Below are 24,967 nucleotides of genomic sequence, written 5' to 3' on the forward strand. Positions count from 1 at the left end.
AGCTGTGTGACCTCTGGCAGGGGACACCACGTCTCTGAATTTATTTCTCACTCAGAACTGAATGACCACCTTTGAGGATGATTGCAGAGCCAAATGTGATACTTCTCATAAAGAAAAAAAAATATATTGAGCTGCAGTCCATGGGGTCTCAAAGAGTTGGACATGACTCTGGGTGATTGAACAACAACAGGTACTTTTCTAAGTCCCTTCTGTGTATTGAGTACCTAGTCCCTGGTAAGTACTTAACAAAGAGTCAATATTTTATTAGTGGAGCAGAGTTAATGCTTTATCCACTCCATCAGCAAAGAGGTTTTAGATCCAACTTTGCCTGGCTACTGGCTCAACACTGAATTTAGAGAATTTATTAGTCCAAGAACCAGCCCAGATTTCAAACAAGGGTTAAATTATATCCCATATTTTTATTTAACAAAGCTTTTTGTTAACCATGTTCCCCAGGTCCTGGGTGCATCATACATACTCTTCTTTATTCTGAAGACAGTGCCCCCTCCTGGCCCTCTTGCAGTCTTCCCTGGTGGCTCAGTTGGTAAAGAATCTGCCTACAATGCAGGAGACCTGGGTTTGATCCCTGGGTCGGGAAGATGCCCTTGGAGAAGGGCATGGCAACCCACTCCGGTATTCTTGCCTGGAGAATCCCATGGACAGACAGCCTGGTGGGCTACAGTCCATGGAGTGTACATGTAGCTGGGAAGAGACACAAACAAGAAAAAATATATATAAAAGCAGGTGGAAGAGAAAGGGGAGAATGGGGAATTAGTGTTTCATGGGTACAAAGTATCAGTTTAGGAAGATGAAAAAGTTCTAGAGGTTGATGGTGCAGATGGTTGTACAACAATGTAAATTAATGCCACTGGGCTACAGACTTTAAAATAGTTACTATGGTCAATTTTATGTTCTGTATATTTTATCACAATTTTTGTTTTTTAAGGCAGATGGAAGCACAGGGCAGAGAGCCATCTGGGGTATGGTGCATGTACCTGCCCTTTGTTGGTTGTTTTTAGTCACTATGTCGTGTCCAACTCTTTGAGGCCCTATGGACTGTAGCCTGCCAGGCTCCTCTATCTATGCGATTTCCCAGTCAAGAATACTAAAGTGGGTTGCCATGTCCTTCTTCAGGGGATCCTCCCAACCCAGAGATGGAATCCATGTCTCCTGAATTGGCAGGTGGACTTTTTTTACTGTTGACCCACCAGGAAAGCTCAAAAGGCTGCAAGAGTCAACAAATAATTACAATGATTTTTGGTTTAACAAGTACATACAATATGCTGCCAAATTTTTTAAAAAAGGAAAAATTCACATTTCTTTAGCAGATGAAGAATCTGATTCCAAAATTAATGATTTCTAAATAAGGTGAGAAAAACAAAATATATCCTTCCATCAAGCAAATTAGTATGTTTTGAGAAAGATAATCTTCTAAAATTTCAGCAAAATCAAGTAACAATAAATGTAAGTTTCAACTGACCTAACTGCTAGCCAAAGTCAGCATTTTAACAGTGACTGTACATATGACGCTGACAGAATAAATCTTCCTCTCATTTATAAACTGAAAAGAAAGCCAATAATTTTAAACACCTATATTAGAACTAGGTGTACACTTGGTCTCATAAGAAGGACATTTAAATTACTACAGCACTTTAAAAAGTACATCAATTTCTTCTCCCATCTGACCAGGATTTTCAGAGCACAGTTTCTTTGTTAAAAATTCATGCTTAACAAGTTAGAGTTTTGGTACCTGTGTGTGCCTGCTCAGTCGTGTCCTACTCTTTGCAACCCCATGGACTGCAGCCCACCAGGCTCCCCTGTCTGTGGAATTTTCCAGGCAAGAATACTATTTGCTATTTCAGTATACAGTTTTGTAAAATGTGCCACATCATTAGACTATTTTTACATTAATTGGACCCTAAATAAAGAACATCAATAATTAACCAGATTAATACACCTGATTGCCAACTTAATCTTAACTGTGGACTCTGTTACACATGTTTGCAATATAATGAAACCTGCTAATAATTTCCTAAAGCATACTTAGGTAAATATAGATAATTGCATAGCTATTATTAAAATAAAGGATATTGCTCAAGCATCATAACCCAAAATAGTATGAACATGTTTTATGTGAACTGTTGACTGTATTTTTCAGGATTAAAGAGAAAGCAATAAGGAGAAAATGAGAAAAGCAATATCATTGAGCATTTCAAACTATCCTAAATTAAGGGTTCCTAACCCCAGACCTTTGTACCTGGGGCAGGTAAAATTATCTTTGTTGTCATGAAATTTAGCTTGTCCTTCAATTATTATTGTAGGCAACAAACCACATTTAACCACACTTCTGTGATTTAATCACTAACAGAAATCATGTATTTTCATGTTGCTTTATGACTGTTAGGCTCTTAGTATCTTGCTTATGTTCATTATGATGGCTTGTAAACTGCCTCTATCTCATGCATCATATGATAAAGAAGTAAATATATCATTCAACTTGTTAAATATTGTGTCTTCCCTGGTGGCTCAGACAGTAAAGAATCTGCCTGTAATGCAGGAGACCCTGGTTGGGAAGATCCCCTGGAGAAAGGAATGGCTACCCACTCCAGTATTCTTGCCCAGAGAGTTCCATGGACTGACGAGCCTGGTGGACTACAGTCCGTGGGGTTGCAAAGTGTCGGATATGACTAACAACTATATTGTTGTAGCTATTTTTATACAATTGGCTTCCTTTGTAATCCTACTTATACTATACATTTTGAAACAGTATCCTGAGAATTCAGCCTGAGATCTCAATTAACTGCTAAGAGGTTCATGACACTAAAAAAGGAATCCTTGCTCTAAATACATCTTAGGTTAAGTTTATGGCAATAGTGACTAGACAAGTAGCTTAACTATCCAAAACAAAATTATCCCTAAGTAGAGTTAGTTTGTAATGAACTAAATGAAAAATATCTTTTCCGTACTTTCAGGCTATCTATATTATATATCTAAATATAAGCTGATATTAACAGTCTTATGAAACCAACTCATTACACCAAATGAAATAGGACACAAGAAGGAATTATTCATTTTGTCAATTTCCAAACCAGATCCCCTCATAAAATCACAAAGCTACCCTAACAGTTATAGAAAATAACTCAAAACTTAAAAAAAAAAGTCCTTTGATGCCCATTTAAGAAAGCCGTGATAAAAGAGCAAAATGTACAGAAAAACACGTGCTGCGTTTAGGCCTTTGGTTCAGTTCTCACGGTCACTAATATTGTCCTCTCCTCAGTCCTGGTTCTCAAGGCCGCTGGGACCTGGACTCAGTAACCGAACGTTTCTATCTCCTTTTTCCTTTCTGTGTGTATCTTCTGCTCTTATCAACCTAGGAGCACACCAGGGTCATTTCCATCTCCATACCTCTGTTCTCTTAACTGTAGCAATATACGTTCCACTTGTCATTCAAGTTAGGGCTATGCAAACCTGGTCCTCACTGATCCCTCCCCTGGTCTGATAGGATCCTTGACCAACAACCGATTTAGCACTTAGTGCGTCAACTGTTTCACAACTCTTTCATGCACTGTCTTACTATGAACATTAACTCTGTTCGTGCATGCAAGCGTGTTCAGTTGCTTCAGTCGTGTCCGACTCTTTTCAGCCCTATGGACTGTAACCCGCCAGATTCCTCTGTCCGTGGGATTTTCCAGGCAAGAATACTGGAGCAGGTTGCCATGCCCTCCTCCAGGGGATCTTCCCTACCCAGGGATCCAAGCTGCATCTCCTGTGTCTCCTGCATTGCAGCTGGATTTTTTTTTACCACTGAGCCACCAGAGAAGCCCCTCGCTCTCTGTTCACTATGGACAAAACCTATGTTCCTGGAAGGACATAACAGTCAACAGTTAACTGACTAATATGGGCAAAAAGAATGTCTAAAACTGCTACTAAACTAACACTCTGCACAAAAACACTAAATCGTGACAGTTAAGTCATCACTTCTTAAAAAAGCCTTGTTAAAACCTATAAGGCAACACAGCAGAGTTGCTAAGAGTCGCACTATCTATGCAACCTCACAAGTCACTTTTTTTCAACCTCGACTACCAGCTCGGGTGACTATTTCTGCATTATCTATTGAACATGTATATGTTAATATCTAATTTTAAACCTTTAATCCACTAGGTTCTCCACTGGAATTTTCACTTTTTTCCTGGTATAAACAAGTCTTACAAAGCACAGCTCAAGATCCACGTCTTCCATAAGTCCTTCCTTCCCCAGCTAAGAGTACGCTCTCCCTAGGACCTGGACATAAAGGGTCTCATCAATTGTTACCGAGTATTTCCTTGCACCATTTAAATGAACAGATGAGCCATAATAACTAAACTGAGAGCTGAACCTACCATGTGTGTGTGCTATGTTGCTTCAGTCATGTACAACTCTGTGTGACCCTATGGATGGTAGCCTGCCAGGCTCCTCTGTCCATGGGATTCTCCAGGCAAGAATATTGGAGTGCGTTGCCATCCCTCCTCTAGGGGATCTTCCCGACCCAGGGATCGAACCTGCGCCTCTTATGACTCCTGCATTGGTAGGCGTGTTCTTTACCACTAGTTCCACCTGGGAAGCCAAACCTACCCTATGACCGAGGAATTCCATCCACAGGGAAGTACAATTCCATGTTCCCGCAGGAGGGAGAACCATCCTGGGGCCAAACTGGGCCTTTGGCACGTTCTCTATTCAGGAATAGGGGCACCCTGACCTTGTCCTCAGAGACCAAGCTGGGAAGGGGGCCTGTGTAGATTCTGAGGGTGCCCGTGGCCAGGGTGGCTGCGTGACATGTGAGGCTCAGTCCCAAAAGCAAACAAAAGGCCCCTTGGGCACCAAAAATTTCAAGACAAAGATGGCAGAGCATGAAACCAATTGCAGGCCCTTCTGAGTGTGGGACCTGTGCAACTGTACAGGTTGCATGGCTGAGAAGGGGCCACTGGTGGGGACAGTTCCCAACCAAGTACTATGAGGAAAGATGACAGAGGGAGAGAGAGGGGGAGGTTGAGAGAGAACTTCTTTAGAAATTTTTATTTAAGTATCACACACAGGAAAGTGCATGAATCCTGACTACACAGCTTGGTGAATTTTCAGGGCGTAAATTTGTGTAAGCAGCCCCTGGATGAAGCAGGACATCACCTGCACCCCAGAAGTGCCCCCTCCTGCTTCTCATGGGTACCACTATCCTGTGTCACATGGCGTGTGTTCTGTTACGTCTGGCTTTTTTCACTCTATTCCGTGTTTCTGTTTCTGAGGTGCAGCCATGCTGCTGTGTGTGGCTACAGCTGTAAACTCTCCAACTGGTGACACCAAGTCAGAGCGGACGCGGGCCAATCAGATGCAGCGCTGGTGGGAGTGGACAGTGACACAGCTATTTTGGAGAACTGAGTACTGCTGCTGCTGCTAAGTTGCTTCGGTTGTGTCCGACTCTTTGTGACCCCATAGACGGCAGCCCACCAGGCTCTCCGTCCCTGGGATTCTCCAGGCAAGAACGCTGGAGTGGGTCCAATGAGTACTAATATCTAGTAAAGCTGACCCAGCACCTCCACTGTTTTGTCTTTTTAAATATTTTTCTTTCTTTTTTGGCTGTACCAGCTCTTAGTGGCAGCTTGTGAACTCTTAGTTGTGGTACCTGGGATCTAGGTCCCTGACCTTTGGGAGGGAACGTGCATTGGGAGCACAGAGTCTGGGACTCTGGGATGTCCACTCTTAGACACATACATGACAGAAATGCACGTGCTACCCCAAAACAACGTTTGTAAAACTGCCTTACATCAGCACTATTTGTTATAGCCAAAGACTCAGAAACTTGAAACTACCCAAATGCCCCAGAACAATGAGATGAGTAAATAAATAAATGGTAATATATTCACAAAACAGATATTTTTGCCCCCTGAGAGTCTGAATATTTGTTTATTTAGAAAGTCTATTTACCCTCTTGTGTGGCCTGGGTTTGCAACGTGGAGACACAGAAGATAAACTTCGTCTTGAGTGAAAATGCAGGTATTACATGCTAAGAGAGATGGATAGGACTGAGGGCCCCAGTCTCAGGAGCTATCAGGAGAGCAGCTCTAAGCAACATATTTGAGAAGAAGAATTTTCACAAGAGACACTCACACCTGTCTATGTTTGGAAACTCAGTTCCCACAAATCTGCCCCCAACCTGGCAAGAGAATTTGCGTTATGGAAATACTGTGCGTGTGCCTTTGGTGATTCCCAAGAGCAAAGAGCAAGTCCGCGAATGCACCTTCCTTCCCAGAGCCACACCCTCTGCCTGGAATCAACCAGGGCAAAGTCTAGCCCCCACTCTGTGTTTGGGCTCCAAGTTTCCTGGAGGGATGTCTTCTTTCTCCTCGATGAGAGGTCCCTGAGAGACTGTGACCTCACTCTTTCTCAAGCCAGGTAAGGACCAAGGACCAAAGTCCTGCAGTCAGAAGGTCTTAATCTTTTGGGGGATTTCCTGGCGGTCCAGTGATTAGGACTTGGCTGCCTGTTGTGGTAGCCTGGCCTGGGTTCGATTCATGATCAGGGGACTAAGATCCTGCAAGCTGCTCAGCATGACCAAAAAAAAAAAATATATATATATATATATATATATATATATATATATATATATATATATATATATTCTTTTGGTTCCTGTGCAAAATGACTGAATTTAGGTCTTGCACCTGAAGTGCTCAATGAATCTCAATCTCCATTTACACTTCCCTGTCCCAGTTACTTTTTCTCTCCCTTCAGTGGCTCCCAGAATCTCCCCTCCCTCAGCTGTTTCTAGGTCTCCACAGCAAGTAGCTGACTCAGGTGGTCATGATGATGACCTGGCTTTGACCTTTGCACTACAGCCCAGCTTCTCAGCCCCAGAGGGCATATTGAGAATAGTAAGAACAACAGCCATTTGTGAAATGTTCACCATCTGTCAGGCCCTGTAATAAGAGCTTTTACATGGATTATTTATTTTTACTCCATAATAACGTTTATAAAGTATATAGTGTTATTTTGCAGATATGCAAAGTGAATGCTCAAAATGATAAACGCTTAAGGGACACTGCTAAATGGCAGATTAAAATCAATCTGTCTCCAGAACATGCCATTAACCATGGCACTCCATTGTTCTTCTGAACCTCAATTTTCACAGCTGTACAATGGGAATTTAAACAAAAAAATTAATCAGTCACTCTAAGAAAGAAGTGGAAAATTTTATTCAAACCAAACTGAGGATTATAACCCGGGAACAGCTTCTTGCAGAACTCTGGGGACTGTTCCACCCGTTAGAGGTCAAAGCACAGTTATATACGTTTTTGAGACAGAAAAGGGAAAGTGTTAGTTGCTCAATCATGTCTGACTCTTTTGTGACCCCACAGCCCACCAGTCAGGAGCCCACCAGCTCCTCTGTCCATGGAATTCTCCAGTCAAGAATGCTGGAGTGGGTAGTTATTCCCTTCTCCGGGATATCTTCCTGACCCAGGGATCGAACCCAGGTCTCCTGCATTATAAGCAGATTCTTTACCATCTGAGCCAACACAGGTGTACATTAATAATGTACTATTGATGGGTGACACAAAACAAGTGGTAGGTCATGGGTCAGGGTGGCCCCTTATAAGATCAAAAAGGAAGGTTATCTTTTAAGGAGTTGTCTTGGTGTTAGGAGAATGTTGCTGTTTATGGTTGAGCAGGTGAAAGCATGTAACTCAGATTGGGACTTGAACCTATGGTCTTTTAACTGAGATCACACACTTGGTGTCAGGACTTAATGAAACTCGGGTTCTCAATGTCTCATGGCAGAAAGAATTCAATGAGACAGCTGCTGCTAAGTCACTTCAGTCGTGTCTGACTCTGTGCGACCCCATAGACGGCAGCCCACCAGGCTCCCCCATCCCTGGGATTCTCCAGGCAAGAACACTGGAGTGGGCTGCCATTTCCTTCTCCAATGCATGAAAGTGAAAAGTGAAAGTGAAGTCGCTCAAACGTATCCAACCCTCAGCGACCCCATGTACTGCAGCCCACCAGGCTCCTCCATCCATGGGATTTTCCAGGCAAGAGTACTGGAGTGGGGTGCTATTGCCTTCTCCATCAGTGAGACAGAGTGATAGGTAAAAGTGGATTTATTTAGACAGAAACACACTCCACAGACAGAGTGTGGACCATCCCAGAAAGGGGTATGGCATCAGAGTATGGGGTTGTCAGTTTTTATAGGGGTGGGTAACTTCACAGTATTCCAACTATATGGGGGAAGGGGTGAGAATTTCCAGAAGTTGGGCCACTGCCCACTTTTTGACCTTTATGGTCATCCTTGGCACTGTCGTGGTGCCTGTGGGCGTGCTACTTAGCTTGCTGATGTGTTACAGTGAAAGTATACTGAGGCTCAAGACCCAGTGGAAGTCAACTTGTGCACCTTCTTGGGCCTACTTGGTTCTGATCAGTTTATGTTGTGTTTTCTGGCTATGTCATTCTTTTAAAGGTTGTGCCCTGCCCCTGCCCTCCTGTTTCACAGGTATTTCTGCCAATGGGGAGGCTTGGTTGATGCACGATGCACAGTAGAGGGGAGAGAGGTGGCCAAAGGGCAGAGAAAAGTATTTGTGTTTAAATTTTCCTTGACTTGCCTTAGATTATGAATATTTATTTCATCTGGAATAAGTGATACTGACCTTTCAGAATCACTGGGAAACTTCGAGGAGGCAATTCACGTGTGCACTTAGCCCAGGGCACACAGCAGGCACGTGAGCACAGGCAATGTTAGATCTAGAGAAGCCCACAGAGGAGCCTGGCGGGCAAAGAGTCAGACAGGACTGAAGTGACTTAGCACGCACAAGCCTATCATGCAAATGACAATGCAAACATCTCCTTGTTCCTCCAACAACATGATCTGATCCCTCTGGCCATGGACATGCTGTTCTCTTTGCCCAGAATGTTCTTCTTGCCACCTGCCTTTATCCATCTTCACATGGCCAATTCCTTCTCACTTTGTAGGTCTCTGCTTGGATGGAACTAAAACACTTTAACCTCAGACAGGGACTTGACCCCATGTGCCAGGGCTTGAACCCAGCAAAAACCCAGTTTGAGACTCTAACCCAGATGGCTAGGACTCACACCCAGCCAAAACCCACGGTCTTCCAACTGAGATCACACACCTACCTTTAGGACCTAATGAAACTCAGGTGCTTGATGTCTCATTGCAGAAAGAATTCAGTGAGAGACAAAGTGATAGGTAGAAGTGGATTTATTCAGAGAGAAATACGCTCCCCGGAGTGTGGACCATCACAGAGGGTGAGTGCAGCCTCAAAATGTGGTGTGGTTAGATTTTATGGGCTGGGTAATTTCATAGGCTAATGAGCGGGAGGATTACTCCAACTATTTGGGGGAAGTGTTAGTCACTCAGTCATGTCTGGCTCTTTGTGACCCCATGGACTATAGCCTGCCCACTCTGTCCATGGAATTCTCCAGGCAAGAGTACTGGAGCGGGTTGCCATGCACCTCCCTCCCCACCCTATCCCTCTGGGTTGTCCTGTAGCACTGGCTTTGGGTGTCTTGCTTCATGCATTGAACTTGCACTGGTCATCTATTTTATATATTGTAATATACATGTTTCAACCTTATTCTTTCAAAGCATCCCACCCTCGCCTTCTCAGAGTCCAAAGTCTGTTCTTTACATCTGTGTCTCTTTTGCTGCCCTGCATGTAGTATTGTCATTACTGTCTTTCTAAATTCCATATATATTTATTAATATCCAGTATTTGTGTTTCTCTTTTTGACTTACTTCACTCTGTATAATAGGCTCCAGTTTCATCCACCTCATTAGAACTGACTCAAATGCATTTCTTTTTATAGCTGAGTAACATTCCATTGCGTATATGTACCACAACTTCCTTATCCATTCATCTGCTGATGGACATCTAGGTTGCTTCCATGTCCTAGCTATTGTAAATGGTGCTGCAATGAACATTGCAGTACATGTATCTCTTTCAATTCTGGTTTCCTCGGGATGTATGCCCAGTAGTGGGATTGCTGGGTCATATGGCAATTCTATTCCCAGTTTTTCAAGGAATCTCCACATTGTTCTCCATAGTGGCTGTACCAGTTTGCATTCCCACCAACAGTGTAAGAGGGTTCCCTTTTCTCCACAACTTCTCCAGGATTTATTGTTTGTAGACTTTTTGATGACAGCCATTCTAACTGGCATGAGATGATACCTCACTGTGGTTTTGATTTGCATTTCTCTAATAATGAGTGATGTTGAGCATCTTGTGAAATACTATTCTTAAAAACACTTTTTTCAACCATCTGAGAAATGTAACAACTACTCTCAAAGGTTCTCAGGCCATACAAAAACAGGTGACAAATGATAGTTTGCTGACCCTGTTAATACTGAGGGTCATATGCTTCGGGTTTTCCAAGCTACTCTCAGGGATGCAGCAGAATCACTTAGAGCAATGACACACACGTGCTAAGTTGCTTCAGTCTTGTCCAACTCTTTGCAACCCTATAGGCTGTAGCCTGCCAGGCTCCTCTGTCCAGGAGGTTACCCAGGCAAGAATACTGGAGTGGGGTGTCATTTCTTCCTCCAGGGGATCTTCCCAACCCAGGGATCAAATCTGCGGCTCCTGTGGCTCTTTCATTGGCAGGTGGGTTTTTTACCACTAGCGCCACCTGGGAAGCCCAGAGCAATAATGGTGCATTGAAAAGTGGGGCATAAGAAGATGATCCCAGAGAATTTGACTTTGGAGGCCAGTGGGATTTGATTACAGAACTTTCACAGGACTGGGGGAAACAGACTCTTGGAGGGCACAAACAAAACCTTGTGTGCACCAGGAACCAGGAGAAAGGAGCAGTGTCCTCACAAGAGAGTGAGCCAGATTTGCCTGTGAGTGTCCAGGAGTCTCCAGCAGAGGCGTGGGTCGACAGTGGCCTGCTGTGGGGTCAGGGGTACTGAATACAACAGTGTGGGCAGGCATAAATCCTTTTGAAGAAGGTTGCCATTACCCCACCACAGTTGGCCTCAGGCCTAACAACAGGGAGGGAACACAGCCTTGCCCATCAACAGAAAATTGGATTAAAGATTTATTGAACATGGGCCTGCCCATCAGAACAAGACCCAGATCCCCCCCAAAATTAGTCTCTCCTATCAGGAAGCTTCCACAAGCCTCTTATCCTTATCCATCAGAGGGAAGAGAGAATGAAAACCACAGTCACAAAAAACTAACCAATCTGATCACATGGACCACAGCCTTGTCTAACTCAATGAAACTATGAGCCATACCCTGTGGGGCCACCCAAGACAGACAGGTCATGGTGAGAGTTCTGACAAAACACGCTCCACTGGAGAAGGGAATGGCAAACCCCTTCAGTATTCTTGCCTCGAGAACCCCATGAACAATATGAAAAGGCAAAAAGATAGGACACTGAAAGATGAACTCCCCAGGTTGGTAGGTGCCCAATATGCACCAGAAAAAACTGGAGAAATAGAAATAACTCCAGAAAGAATGAAGAGATGGAGCCAAAGTGAAAACAACGCCCAGTTGTGGATGTGACATGATGGAAGTAAAGTCCAATGCTGTAAAGAACAGTATTGCATAGGAACCTGGAATGTCAGGTCCCTGAATCAGGGTAAATTGGAAGTGGTCAAACAGAAGATGGCAAGAGTGAACATCAACATTTTAGGAATCGGTGAACTAAAATGGACCGGAATGAGCGAATTTAATTCAGATGACCATTATATCTACTACTGTGGGCAAGAATCCCTTAGAAGAAATTAAGTAGCCCTCAAGGTCAACAAATGAGTCTAAAATGCAGTACTTGGGTGCAATCTCAAAAATGAAAGAATGATCTCTGTTCATTTCCAAGGGAAACCATTCATTATCACAGTAATCCAAGTCTATGCCCCAAACACTAATGCCAAAGAAGCTGAAGTTGAACAGTTCTATAATGACCTACAAGACCTTCTAGAACTAACCCCCAAAAGAGATGTCCTTTTTATCATAGGGGACTGGAATGCAAAAGTAGGAAGTCAAGAGATACCTGGAGTAACAGGCAAGTTTGGCCTTGGAGCACAAAATGAAGCAGGGCAAAGGCTAACAGAGTTTTACCAAGAGAACACACTGATCATAGCAAACACCCTCTTCCAGCAACACAAGAGACGACTTTACACATGGACATCACCAGGTGGTCAACACCGAAATCAGATGGATTATATTCTTTGCAGCCTAAGATGGAGAAGCTCTATACAGTCATCAAAAACCAGACCAGGAACTGACTGTGGCTCAGATCATGAACCACAAATTGCAAAATTTAGACTCAAATTGAAAAAAGTAGGGAAAACCACTAGACCATTCAGGTATGACCTAAATCAATCCCTTACGATTATACAGTGGAAGTGACAAATAGATTCAAGGGATTAGATCTGATAGAGCGCCTGAAAAACTATGGACAGAAGTTTGAAATACTGTACAGGAGGCAGTGATCAAAACCATCCCCAAGAAAAAGAAATGCAAGAAGGCAGAATGGTTGTCTGAGGAGGCCTTACAAATAGCTGAGGAAAGAAGGGAAGCAAAAGGCAAAGGAGAAAGGGAAAGATATGTCCATCTGAACACAGAGCTCCAAAGAATAGCAAGGAGAGATAAGAAAGCTTTCCTCAGGGATCAGCGCAAAGAAATAGAGGAAAACAATAGAATTGGAAAGACTAGAGATTTCTGCAAGAAAATTAGAGATACCAAAGGAAAATTTCATGCAAAGATGGGCACAATAAAGGACAGAAACGGTATGGACCTAACAAAAGCAGAATATATTAAGAAGAGGTGGCAAGAATACACAGAAGAACTATACAGAAAAGGTCTTAATGACCTAGATAACCACGATGGTGTGATCACACACCTAGAGCCAGACATCTTGGAATGCAAAGTCAAGTGGGCCTTAGGAAGCATTGCTATGAACAAAGTTAGTGGAAGTGATGGAATTACAGTTGAGCTATTTCAAATCCTAAAAGATGATGCTGTGAAAGTGCTGCACTCAATATGCCAGCAAATTTAGAAAATTCAGCAGTGGCCACAGGACTGGAAAAGGTCAGTTTTCATTCCAATCCCAAAGAAAGGCAATGCCAAAGAATGTTCAAACTACTGCACAATTGTACTCATCTCACACGCTACCAAAGTAATGCTCAAAATTCTCCAACTAAGCTTCAACAGTATGTGAACCATGAACTTCCTGATGTTCAAGCTGGTTTTAGAAAAGGCAGAGGAACCAGAGATCAAATTTCCAACAGCCATTGGATCATAGAAAAAGCAAGCTGCTGCTCCTGCTAAGTCGCTTCAGTCGTGTCCAACTCTGTGCGACCCCATAGATGGCAGCCCACCAGGTTTCCCCATCCCTGGGATTCTCTAGGCAAGAATACTGGAGTGGGGTGCCATTGCCTTCTCCAGAAAAAGCAAGAGAGTTCCAGAAAAACATTTACTTTTGCTTTTTTGACTATGCCAAAGCTTTTGACTGTGTGGATCACAACAAATTGTGGAAAATTCTGAAAGAGATGGGAATACCAGACCACCTTATCTGCCTCCTGAGAAATCTGTATGCAGGTCAAAAAGCAACAGTTAGAGCCAGACATGGAATGATAGACTGGTTCCAAATTGAGAAAGGAATACATCAAGGCTGTATATTGTCACCCTGCTTATTTAACTTACATGCAGAGTACATCATGAGAAATGCTGGGCTTGAGGAAGCACAAGCTGGACTCAAGATTGCCGGGAGAAATATCAGTAACCTCAGATAAGCATATGATACCACCCTAATGGCAGAAAGTGAAGAGGAACTAAAGAGCCTCTTGATGAAAGTGAAAGAGGAGAATGAAAAAGTTGGCTTAAAGCTCAACATTCAGAAAACTTCCATACTCTGCAGGCAGATAGGGAATATACGGACTGGTACAGCCATTCTGGACAACAATCAGGCCATGTTAGTGAAAACTGATGTCTACTTTCCAGGGACTAGCAATTCCACTCCTAGCCATTCTCACAAAGCTGTTTAAGGGCACATACACAAGCTGTGAAAACAAGAGAAGTGAAAAGCAAAGGAGAAAAGGAAAGATATACCCATTTGAATGCAGAGTTCCAAAGAAAAGCAAGGAGAGATAAGAAAGCCTTCCTCAGCAATCAGTGCAAATAAATAGAGGAAAACAACAGAATGGGAAAGACTAGAGATTTCTGCAAGAAAATTAGAGATACTGAGGGAACACTTCATGCAAAGATGGGCTCAATAAAGGACAGAAATGGTATGGACCTGACAGAAGCAGAAGATATTATGAAGAGGTGGCAAGAATACACAGAAGAACTGTACAAAAAAGATCTTCATGACCAGTTAATCACGATGGTGGGCTCACTCACCTAGAGCCAGACACCCTGGAATGCAAAGTCAAGTGGGCCTTAGAAAGCATCACTACAAACAAAGCTAGTGGAGGTGATGGAATTCCAGTTGAGCTATTTCAAATCCTGAAAGATGATGCTGTGAAAGTGCTGCACTCAATATGCCAGCAAATTTGGAAAACTCAGCAGTGGCCACAGGACTGGAAAAGGTCAGTTTTCATTCCAATCCCAAAGAAAGGCAATGCCAAAGAATGCTCAAACTACTACACAATTGTACTCATCTCACAGGCTACCAAAGTAATGCTCAAAATTCTCCAAGCCAGGCTTCAGCAATATGTGAACCGTGAACTTCCAGTTGTTCAAGCTGGTTTTAGAAAAGGCAGAGGAACCAGAGACCAAATTGCCAACATCCACTGGATCATCAAAAAAGCAAGAGAATTCCAGAAAAACATCTATTTCTGCTTTATTGACTATGCCAAAGCCTTTGACTGTGTGGATCACAATAAACTGTAGAAAATTCTGAAAGAGATGGGAATACCAGACCACCTGATCTGCCTCTTGAGAAACCTGTATGCAGGTCAGGAAGCAACAATTAGAACTGGACATGGAACAACAGACTGGTTCCAAATAGGAAAAGGAGTACGTCAAGACTGTATATTGTCACCCTGCTTATTTAACTTATATGCAGAGTACGTCATAAGAAATGCCAGGCTGGATGAAGCACAAGCTGGAATCAAGATTGCCGGGAGAAATGTCAATAACTTCAGATATGCAGATGACACCACCCTTATGGCAGAAAGTGAAGAGGAACTAAAGAGCCTCTTGATGAAAGTGAAAGAGGAGAGTGAAAAAGTCAGCTTAAAACTCAACATTCAGAAAACCAAGATCATGGCATCCGGTCCCATCACTTCATGGGAAATAGATGGGGAAACAGTGGAAACAGTGTCAGACTTTATTTTTCTGGGCTCCAAAACCACTGCAGATGGTGATTGCAGCCATGAAATTATAAGACGCTTACTCCTTGGAAGGAAAGTTATGACCAACCTAGACCGCATATTAAAAAGCAGAGCCAACAAAGGTCCATCTAGTCAAGGCTATGGTTTTTCCAGTGGTCACGTATGGATGTGAGAGTTGGACTATAAAGCGCTGAAGAATTGATGCTTTTGAACTGTGGTGTTGGAGAAGACTCTTGAGAGTCCCTTGGATAGCAAGGAGATCCAACCAGTCCATCCTAAAGGAGATCAGTCCTTAGGTGTTCATTGGAAGGACTAATGCTGAAGCTGAAACTGTAATACTTTGGCCACCTGATGTGAAGAGCTGACTCATTTGAAAAGACCCTGATGCTGGGAAAGATTGAGGGCAGGAGGAAAAGGGGATGACAGGGGATGAGATGACTGGATGGCATCACGGAGTCAATGGACATGAATTTGAGCAAGCTCCAGGAATTGGTGATGGACAGGGAGGCCTGGCGTGCTGCAGTTCATGGGGTCGCAAAGAGTCAGACACGACTAAGCGACTGAATTGAACTGAACTGAACTGAACTGAAACAAGGATATCCATGGCAGCACCACTTGTGGTAGCAGGGAGTTGAAAGATCCTGGGAGAAGGACAGATAAGAGGTAGTGGATGGACACCCTGGAGAATTATTTACACATTAGAAGCAACCGACAGAAATGTGGAAGTATCCTAGAGATGCAGTGTTTCCCAGGGGGAAAAAAGTGAAAAAGAGAATGCTGCTAAGTCACTTCAGTCGTGTCCGACTCTGTGCGACCCCATAGACGGCAGCCCACCAGGCTCCCCGGTCCCTGGGATTCTCCAGGCAATAACACTGGAGTGGGTTGCCATTTCCTTCTCCAATGCATGAAAGTGAAAAGTGAAAGTGAAGTCGCTCAGTCGTGTCTGACTCCTAGCGACCGCCTGGACTGCAGCCTTCCAGGCTCCTCCGTCCATGGGATTTGCCAGGCAAGAGTACTGGAGTAGGGTGCCATTGCCTTCTCCAGAAAAAGAGAATGAGATGTACCAAATAACATTATGTAAATTAAAAATACAAATTGGAAAGACAACAATGCCAGTTTTGTAAGAACACATGCAAAAAGATACACATTCAGCAGTAAGCAGGATTCCTCAGGGGGAGAAAGACATATATGGCATAAACACATACAGGCATCCCCGAAGACAGTACAGAAGGGATTGTCTTCCCAGGATCCAGAGCCATCCCCAAAGATAACCATATAAATGAAAGACAGTTCTCTTGAGGGCTGGCAAAAGGATTCAAGCTGCAAATGCAGTGGAATCCACATCTCTATCTAGCCATACCTAGCCACAAATGGGGTGCAACAGACATTTCTGTCTAGCCATATTTGGGGATCCCCAACCTGATGAATGCCAAGCCAAGTTCTCAGGACACAAAATGAAACAAACAAGAAGGTAACAGCTAGCTCAGGAGAGAAAATTCAATAACCAATGTATCTGGATTCCAAAAGGAAGGGACAACATGAAATTCTATTTTCTTCTCTTTCTTAGGATAGACAGATTCAGGAATGTTGACTCTAAACGAATTCTGACCCTTCACTTGGTCTCTGCCAGTTTTCCTAGGATCCAGTGTGTAGGCTCCAAAGTGAGTGGGATTTAAAATATAGTGTAATTCTGGTCTTTACCAAAATTTGGCAAGGTTTTCCATTACTTTTGTTTGTTTGTTTTCTTGGCCATGCCACATGGCATATGGGCTCTTAGTTCCCCGACCAGAGACCGAACTTATGCCCCTTGAATTGGATGCTCAGAGTTTTAACCATTACTCTTAAATTTAGTTTCCCCTTGGCTATTTAAGGGAATAATTGGTGGCAGTTTACCAGAAAACCCCTCAGAATCCTGTCAAATCTGGGACAGACACATGTGGGGGCCATTCTTTGAGGGTGGATATGAGGATAACTAATTCTGTGGAATTTTGTTTACAGTCCTGTAGTCTGTTCAGAGTGGAAAGGCAATTCAGAGGAGAATTGGTAGAATGAGTACCCAAGTCAAGGAGGACAGAGGGCAGCAGTAGGCGTTACATCAGTCTTCATAGTCTTTTGTTATAGGTACTTATATCTTTAATTTTTATTAGCCTATATCTTTAATTTTTATTAGCCTTTCACAATGAAGTTTTCAGTGAAGTTTTCAAATTTTGGAATTTTGAAGTTTTTGGAGGTGTCTGCATACCAACTATAATATGTATCCATCCTATTTGGTTTGGGAACGCTTGCCTTCAAGCACATCTCTTAAATGAATGATCTTGTCTAATTGGAACAGTCTTCATAATGGACAGAATAATTCTAGGTTGTCATCAGTAAGATTAGTCCATTCACATGTGGAGACACTGTAATTTTTAAACATAAAACTGGCTGGGGTTCCTAAAGAGGAGCCAACCGTAAAGCCTTTAGATGACTAGGATCCCATTTTTGGAGTTTTTCTCCAAGAGCAAGCACACAAAGTCCTAGATAGCCAAAGGGATATGCTTAGGGCTGGGGCTTGAGTTTTGTTCACAGTGTGACTTTCATGGGATACTTCTTTTTTCTGGCGGACAGCCTTTGCCCTCTTTGTCCAACCTGTGCCCTGGTGTCCCTTGTTACATGGAATTTTCTTGTGAGTGGTAAGTGGCCTATCGGGAAATCTGCTCACTTGTGACCACTTTATTCTTACACAGGAACCTTGTGCCTTGAGGATGGTTGTCTCTCATACACAAGTGGCGAGCACTCTGGCAGCATTTAGGGGTTCAATCTGTGTCTGCCAATTTTACTTTTTGGTTTGCTCTCAGGAAAATCCAAGTGTATTCTAATTCAAAAACTAAACGATCACTCACTGGAAGGACAATCTGTCCTTATCCAAATCCTAAATAGATTTGGAGAGTGTGACCTAAGGGAGGGAGCTTGAAATCCAAGAGCAGACTCATCAAGCCGGAAGAGGCGACTCTAAGAAGCACTGATCACAAGGGCTCAGCACAGGTACCTTGCTCACTGATGAGAGTCACTATCCCTCCTGAGGTGCTCTTCCTTGGATCCCACTTCTGACACCATTCAATGTCAACCTAAATAAGGAGGTAAACTGAGGCAATCTCAAATTACCAGAAATTTTAGATTTGAGAGTAGCAGAGGAATTGCAATTTGGGAAATGCATGCTGTAGCCTGAATTAATTGATGGTTTGGGAAGGAGTCTATTTATGGGCAAGGAGTGCAAAGATAGGGAAGTCCAACCAGAGACCAAACAGTAAGCTTATTGGCTTGAGAACGGGGAGAGATTCTTGACAAATGTTCATTGGTAAGATGTCTCAGTCTCCTGTAAATCAGACCTTTAATGGAAATCAATTTCTCTTTTCTTTTTTAAAACAACATTTAAGTTCAGACAGGATCTTTCCTTGGGGCACATTGACTCTCTAGTTGTAGTGTGGCCTCAGCAGTTGCCATGTGGGCTTAATTGCTCCACAGCATGTGAGAACTTAGCTCCCCAAACCAGGATCAAACCTGAGTCCTCTGCAATGCAAGGTGGATTCTTAACCACTGGACCACCAGGGAAGTCCCAGTCTCTCTGTTCTGAAGTTGTTATTCTGAGGGCACATATGTGAGATTCTCCATTTCATATTTTCATTCATTTTATATTGAAATCCTTTATAGATATGGATGATACAGATATAGATATAGGAAGGCAATATTGTTATCACTTGTAAAAATATTATACAGCCAGAAAATTGGAACCTACTAAAAACTCAGAATAACACAAGAGTCTGTGTGCCAAATAAATGTACACACAAAAAAGTCGTTTTTCTATTTACTGTTACTTTTCTATTTACTGTATTTCTATATAACCAATTAGAAGATATGATAGCAGAAAATATCCTAGCCACGACAGCAATTTTTAAATATTCTAGTTACCCTAAAGAAGAAATGCATGAGATCCATGAATGATATAAAAGACATGAGAAAATTTAGAAACATCCATGAAAAAAATGTCAACTCTGTTAATTCATAATCCATCATATATCCAGTTAAAATTCAAAAGAAATTGACACAGAATTTTAAAACTGACAAAAATTCCCCTAGCTCTATATCACTGGAAAATTAGCAAGTGAGTTTACAAATTTTTGGAAAAGAAAAATAATTAAGATGAGGAGGGCATGTTTTCTCTGCTAGATAGTAAGTGTATTACAAACAAAGAAGTAAATCAGGCTGCATCCAGAAGAATTAATGGGCAAATCAATCAAGGAAAAAAATAAGCTCTGAAGCCATACAAAATAACATACAAATTTATTGAGAAAGAAAGCTCACAAACCAAAAAGAAGAGGGGATTGATGATGCAGTAAATGATGTTGGAGAAACTGGCCGGAAATCAGAGGAGGATCGTTTTGGATCTACACTGTAGTTTAAAATATTTTCCAGACGCATTAAAGCATTACATATAATAATTCCACTTAAAAAAGCAAACAAAAGAACTTTAAAAAAAAGGTAGATAAATAAATTTGGATAAAAGACTTTGTAGGAACAGAAATAATAACCAGACGTTAGCTGCGCGGGGCGCACTTGGCGGCCGCAGCCGAGGCTTCGCTCGGGAAGAGACGCCAGACGCGGCCGCGCTCAGGCCCCGCCGCCCACACCGCGGTCTCGCGACCAGACGCTGAGGCGGCAGCGATTCCAGCCTCCGGACCCCGAGCACGCTCTTGGCTGCTTCCAGCCGCTCCCTTCTTCCTTTCCTAACCGCAGGCCCCGCTCGGTGCCGGACGACGCCAAGGGCTGCCAGCTTGGGTAGAGAGGAGCCCTGCCCTCAGCCTCGCCCGCCGCCGGGCCTGCAGGGGCCGCGGGAGCTCGGCGCCCGCCCGTCCGCGAGCCTCTCCGTCGGCGCGCGGGAGCGGCGGCGGCAGCCTCGCCGGCTCCCTCCCGCCCGCGGGTGGAGACTTCCGGACGCCGCTGAGGAGATTCCAGCCGGCGTTCGCGGGGGCGCAGAGCAGTGAGTGCGCGGCTTCCCGCGCCCGCTCCTCCCCCAGCCGCCGCCCGCGTTCACCCACCCCTTTCGGCCGCCGGTTTCTCATCGCCGCGACCGCCGGCGGGTTTCGACCTCGCGTCCCTGGCTCCGCCGGCTCCTTTCCCGCCACCCGGCCCTCTCCCCGCCCAGCCCCCGCCGCCTGAGCGTCCCTTCGGGGCACTGGACTCACTCACCCCCGCTCCCTGCTCGAACCCCAGCCAGTTCCTGGCTCTTATCCCGGCTGGTCAGCTCCATGAGGCCCACCCGGGAAGCCCCGCTCCGGATCCGGCCTCTTCGTCCTTCAGGGAGGGTGCGGTCTGGGCTCTGCTTTCCCCAGAGTCTTGGCCCCCAGAAGTGCGAATCTTGTGGAAGGAGGGAAGTGGAGGTCCTGGGCGCTACTTGGGTTGTTTCCCCCTGGATGGGGAGCTGGTGTGGGTTATGGAGGATGTGGCTTCCCTTGTAGCTCAGTCGGTAAAGAATCTGCCTGCAATGCAGAGTCGGACACGACTTGGCGACTAAAACCACCAACCATGGAGGATGTGTATTTGGATTGGAGGCGACTTGAGGATGGTGTGGTTGGGGAGTGAGGGAGCCGTGGGGGCGGTGGCGATTTTTACCCCTTGGGTTAGGCTGTGGCCTGTTGGAAAACCTCCTTTCCTTCTCTTGACTTGCATCCTTGACAGTTCTTTTGGCAACGTTGATGCTTTTCCTAATCTGTGCCAGATGCAATTTTAAAAAATGTTTATTTTTATTTTACTTACTTGGCTACGCTGCGTCTTAGTTGTGGTAGGGGATGTGGGATCTAGTTCCCTGACCAGGGATTAAACCAGGTTCGCTGCATTGACCACAGGGGAAGTCGTGATGCAGTGTAATTCGTCGGCCTACTTGGAATTTTTCACACCTTTCCTTTCCTTTTTCTCGTCTCAACACGAAGCAGTGTCTGATTCTCCTCAGAGTGGTGCAAACAAGAATTACTGAGGAAGTGTTAATTATTCCATTTCTTCTTGAGTATTTTCCAATTATATATTTAAGATTTCTGTGAGAGAAGACTTTAGAATAAGGGACATCTTTGTTTTGTAGGATTTCTTTTGGGGTTAGGAGTAATACAGAAGGAATAGATTCGTCATCTAGTTATCTCAATTAGATTTAAGTATGTACTGCCTTATGTAATTCCTTCCAGTTAGACCTGGGAAATAATTTTTCTCCTTTCATACATAATCTTTTCTCCCTGCCCCCTTACTAGGTGTCCTCTGCTTTTTTTTCCTGAAGTAAATATAAACTTGTTTCATTCTGTTTTTAATTTTTTTTTTATTATCAAAGTGTGATAAATTTACAGGAGACCTGGAAAACACACAACAAGTAAACTTGTTTCTTGAAGGAAATAATGTAGTTAGACCTATGAGGTTGATCCTTGTCCAGGCATTTTATGACAATTTCAGGACAGTGCCATACGTAAAATATAGTCTATTAGTCATTAAATAGGGATCTAAAATACTGTGCACTTATTGCCTGTTTTGATGCAGAGCTATTTAGTTTGTATGAAAAATCCATTGATCTCTGTCCTAGAAAGATTTTAGGATGAATAGAGGTCATAAGTATCTGTGCATCTCCTTTGAATTTCTTGAGTTGTATTTTAGTATTTATTTATTGGCTGTGCTGGGTCTTAGTTGCTGCACAAGGGACCTTCCATTTTCATTGTCGCATGCAGGATCTTCAGTTGTGGCGTGCGAACTCTCGGTTGTGGCATGTGGGATCTAGTCCCCTGACCAGGGGTCAAACTGGGGCCCCCTCCATTGGGAGTCCAGAGTCTTAGCCAGTGGACCACCAGGGAAGTCCCTTTTGAGTTATATTTTAATTCACATTGCAGAGTTTTATGGCTTATCATTTAATTTAAGTCTTTTACTAACTTCCCTTCCTTCCACCATAATTCCTGAAGCCATCTTATATATGTTTTTTAAAAGTATACTTGGTTTTGTTTAAAACAGTTTTAGATTTACAAAAAAATTAAGATCATGCAGATACCCCCACCCAGTATCCCCCGTGATTAACATCTTACATTGGTATGGTACAGTTGTTACAATGAATGAACCAATCTTGATACATCATTAACTAAAGTCTGTAGCCTATTCAGATTTCCTTCTTTTTTTTTTTTTTTCCTGTTTCAGTATTCCATTCAGGATATTTTTTACTCTTCTTTTTAAAAAAATTTATTTATTTGGCTGCACAAGGTCTTAGCTGTGGTATTCGTGGTCCCTAGTTGTGGCTTGTGGGATATAGTTTCCTAACCAGGGATGGAACCTGGGCCTCCTGCACTAGGAGCATGGAGTCTTAACCACTGGATGACCAAGGAAGTCCCTCCATTTAGGATGCCACGTTACATTTGGTTGTCCTATCTCCTTAGGCACCTGTTAATTTTATTTTTTTTTAATATTGTGTTTACAAACTTTTTAACTCTGTGGAACTGTGAGGTTAATTATCTTAAGAGGCTACTATATTGCTGAGTAATGCCATTCATAGCTTTGACAGTGAAAGATTGATCTCTGTCTCCACTGGCAGTGTCTATATGCTGGGAGCCAGCGTGAGGAACTCCACCCGTGACAAAGGTCATGAGGAAGGAGGCTCGGCATGCGTGCAGATCGAGCCTCAAGAGTCCCCCTGGCAATTCTCGAGCATCTACCCCCAAAACCAGAGTCTGCCTACTTTACTACTTTGTGCTCTCACCTATACCTCTGACTTTATGGGGGGCTGTCCCCCACCACCTCTCTCTGAAAAAGAGTTAACTTACAGCTCCAGTTAATAAAGTTCCTGGGCGTGACAAGAGTGTTTCAACCTACAAACTCCTTTGGAAGTCCTCTAGCCTGCCTGAATAGGTTCTTCCGGCCATATGTGATTGTTCACAGCCTCCCAACCATGAAAGGCATGAGATGTTCTAAACTGTCTTAATACAGATTCCTTTGAGCAGTTAAAAGATTGATTAGAAATTGTATTAGTGAAGGGTTTTTCACTTGTTGGGCCAATGTTTGCTGCTAAGTTTCCATAGCCCTTACCTACTGTGTCCCTGGCAGTGTATTGATTAATATAATTGGTGTATAGGAATGTAAGTAGTAGCTTTAATGTTTGTAACCTTGGACCCTTGAGTTAATTCTTTTCTTGTTATAGCCCACCACACCTTTGCCCTATAGGAATGTAACTTTATCTAATGCTTTTGGAGGGTGGCGCCTGACTTTAGAATAATCACCTTTAGAGAAAAATAAGTTTTCTGAAGAAAGGATCTTAAAATGTTAACAGGCCTCTTGGCCAGAAGATGATGTAATTCACCTAAACTTTTGCATATGATAAGTTTGCAGGAAGAAAGCCTGGCTTACTGTTGACTCTACCCCCTTCCCCCATTATCCTCTATGCACAACTTAAGGTATAAAAACTACTTTGGAAAATAAAGTGCGGGCCTTGTTCACCAAAACTTGGTGTCCCCATGTCGTTCTTTCTCTCACCTTCTGGCTGAATTCCCACCTGGAACGTGGAGGCTTGTCAAGCCTACTAACTATGCCTGGGCTTCTAAGATCTGACTGGGGAGGCCTTAGTGTCTCCTCTCCTTCGGGAGAACGGGAGGACGCCTGCGGCCTACGTAGGTGACGTGAATTCCTTATCTTGGAATTTTATTAGCTTTCCACGTAAACCAAGTTATTCAGCCTCTTTGCTCCACTGAATTTTCTCACTGAGCTATCCTTATTTGATCACTCTTTATATCTTTAATTCTACTGTATCCTGATCGCCAAAGCCGTCTCCCCTTCAAAACCCCTGACTCCACCGGGGCTGGACCCCGGTATCTATAGTTTTCTAATATGTTAGCAAAGGTCCAGAATCTATGTCATCTTGATGTAACTCTTCATGAATTTTTTATTTTTAGGTTTTAGAATTCCACAGTTCAGCTTTCAAGGTTTTGGCAAAGTCTTGTTTGTCTCCTTACTAGAATTTACCACACTTACGATTCTTATTATTTTGTGTTTGTTTTTGTCTATTTCCCACAGCAGAATAAAAGTCCCATGAGGATTAAAAACTATTAATTTTTGTTGTTCATTGTCTCCCAGTGCCTAGAATAGTGCCAGGCTTGTTGTGGGTACTCAGAAAACTCAGTGACTGAATGGTGGTTGAATCTAATAGTAACCAAAGCTAGTAGTCATCTTTGCTATGGTGAAGTCTACATTTTTTCCTTATGCAATTAATAGTTTAACAATAATATTTTATACTTACATTTTTTCATTGTATACAGGGTTACTCCAGATGTTTAGGGGGCAGGGAACTCAATAATTTATAGCTTTTACCATCTGACTTTAAAAAAAAAAGTATGACTGACCAGAATTTTATACTTTTATTTTAGTTAAATCGTATTGTTAAAGTTATTGTTAAATTATTTGCTATTCATATAGCACCTAAAATTATGTCAAATAATTGTTAAAGATGTTCATGGAACAGGATTTGAAGTTAAGTAGGCTGTTTTGATGCTTTTGAACTGTGGAGTTGGAGAAGACTCTTGAGAGTCCCTTGGACTGCAAAGAGATCCAACCAGTCCATTCTGAAGGAGATTAGCCCTGGGATTTCTTTGGAAGGAATGA

The 24,967-nt window shown here is 43.1% G+C and overlaps 1 protein-coding gene and 1 long non-coding RNA gene across 2 annotated transcripts in view; one reads left to right on the plus strand and one right to left on the minus strand.

Moving 5' to 3' along the window:
• Positions 1-20,927, minus strand: part of C23H6orf222 (chromosome 23 C6orf222 homolog) — a 44,212-nt gene extending 23,285 nt beyond the window's left edge. The window contains exon 1 of the mRNA XM_027524556.1: positions 20,549-20,927. The gene's annotated coding sequence lies outside the window, so the exon portion shown is untranslated. The remainder of the gene's footprint in view (positions 1-20,548) is intronic.
• The window catches only part of LOC113881544, a 42,528-nt gene continuing 37,182 nt past the window's right edge, over positions 19,622-24,967 (plus strand). Inside the window, exon 1 of the long non-coding RNA XR_003508057.1 lies at positions 19,622-20,339. This is a non-coding gene — a long non-coding RNA (uncharacterized LOC113881544). The remainder of the gene's footprint in view (positions 20,340-24,967) is intronic.

This window comes from Bos indicus x Bos taurus, chromosome 23 (genome assembly GCF_003369695.1).
Source record: "Bos indicus x Bos taurus breed Angus x Brahman F1 hybrid chromosome 23, Bos_hybrid_MaternalHap_v2.0, whole genome shotgun sequence".
Classification (NCBI taxonomy): domain Eukaryota; kingdom Metazoa; phylum Chordata; class Mammalia; order Artiodactyla; family Bovidae; genus Bos; species Bos indicus x Bos taurus.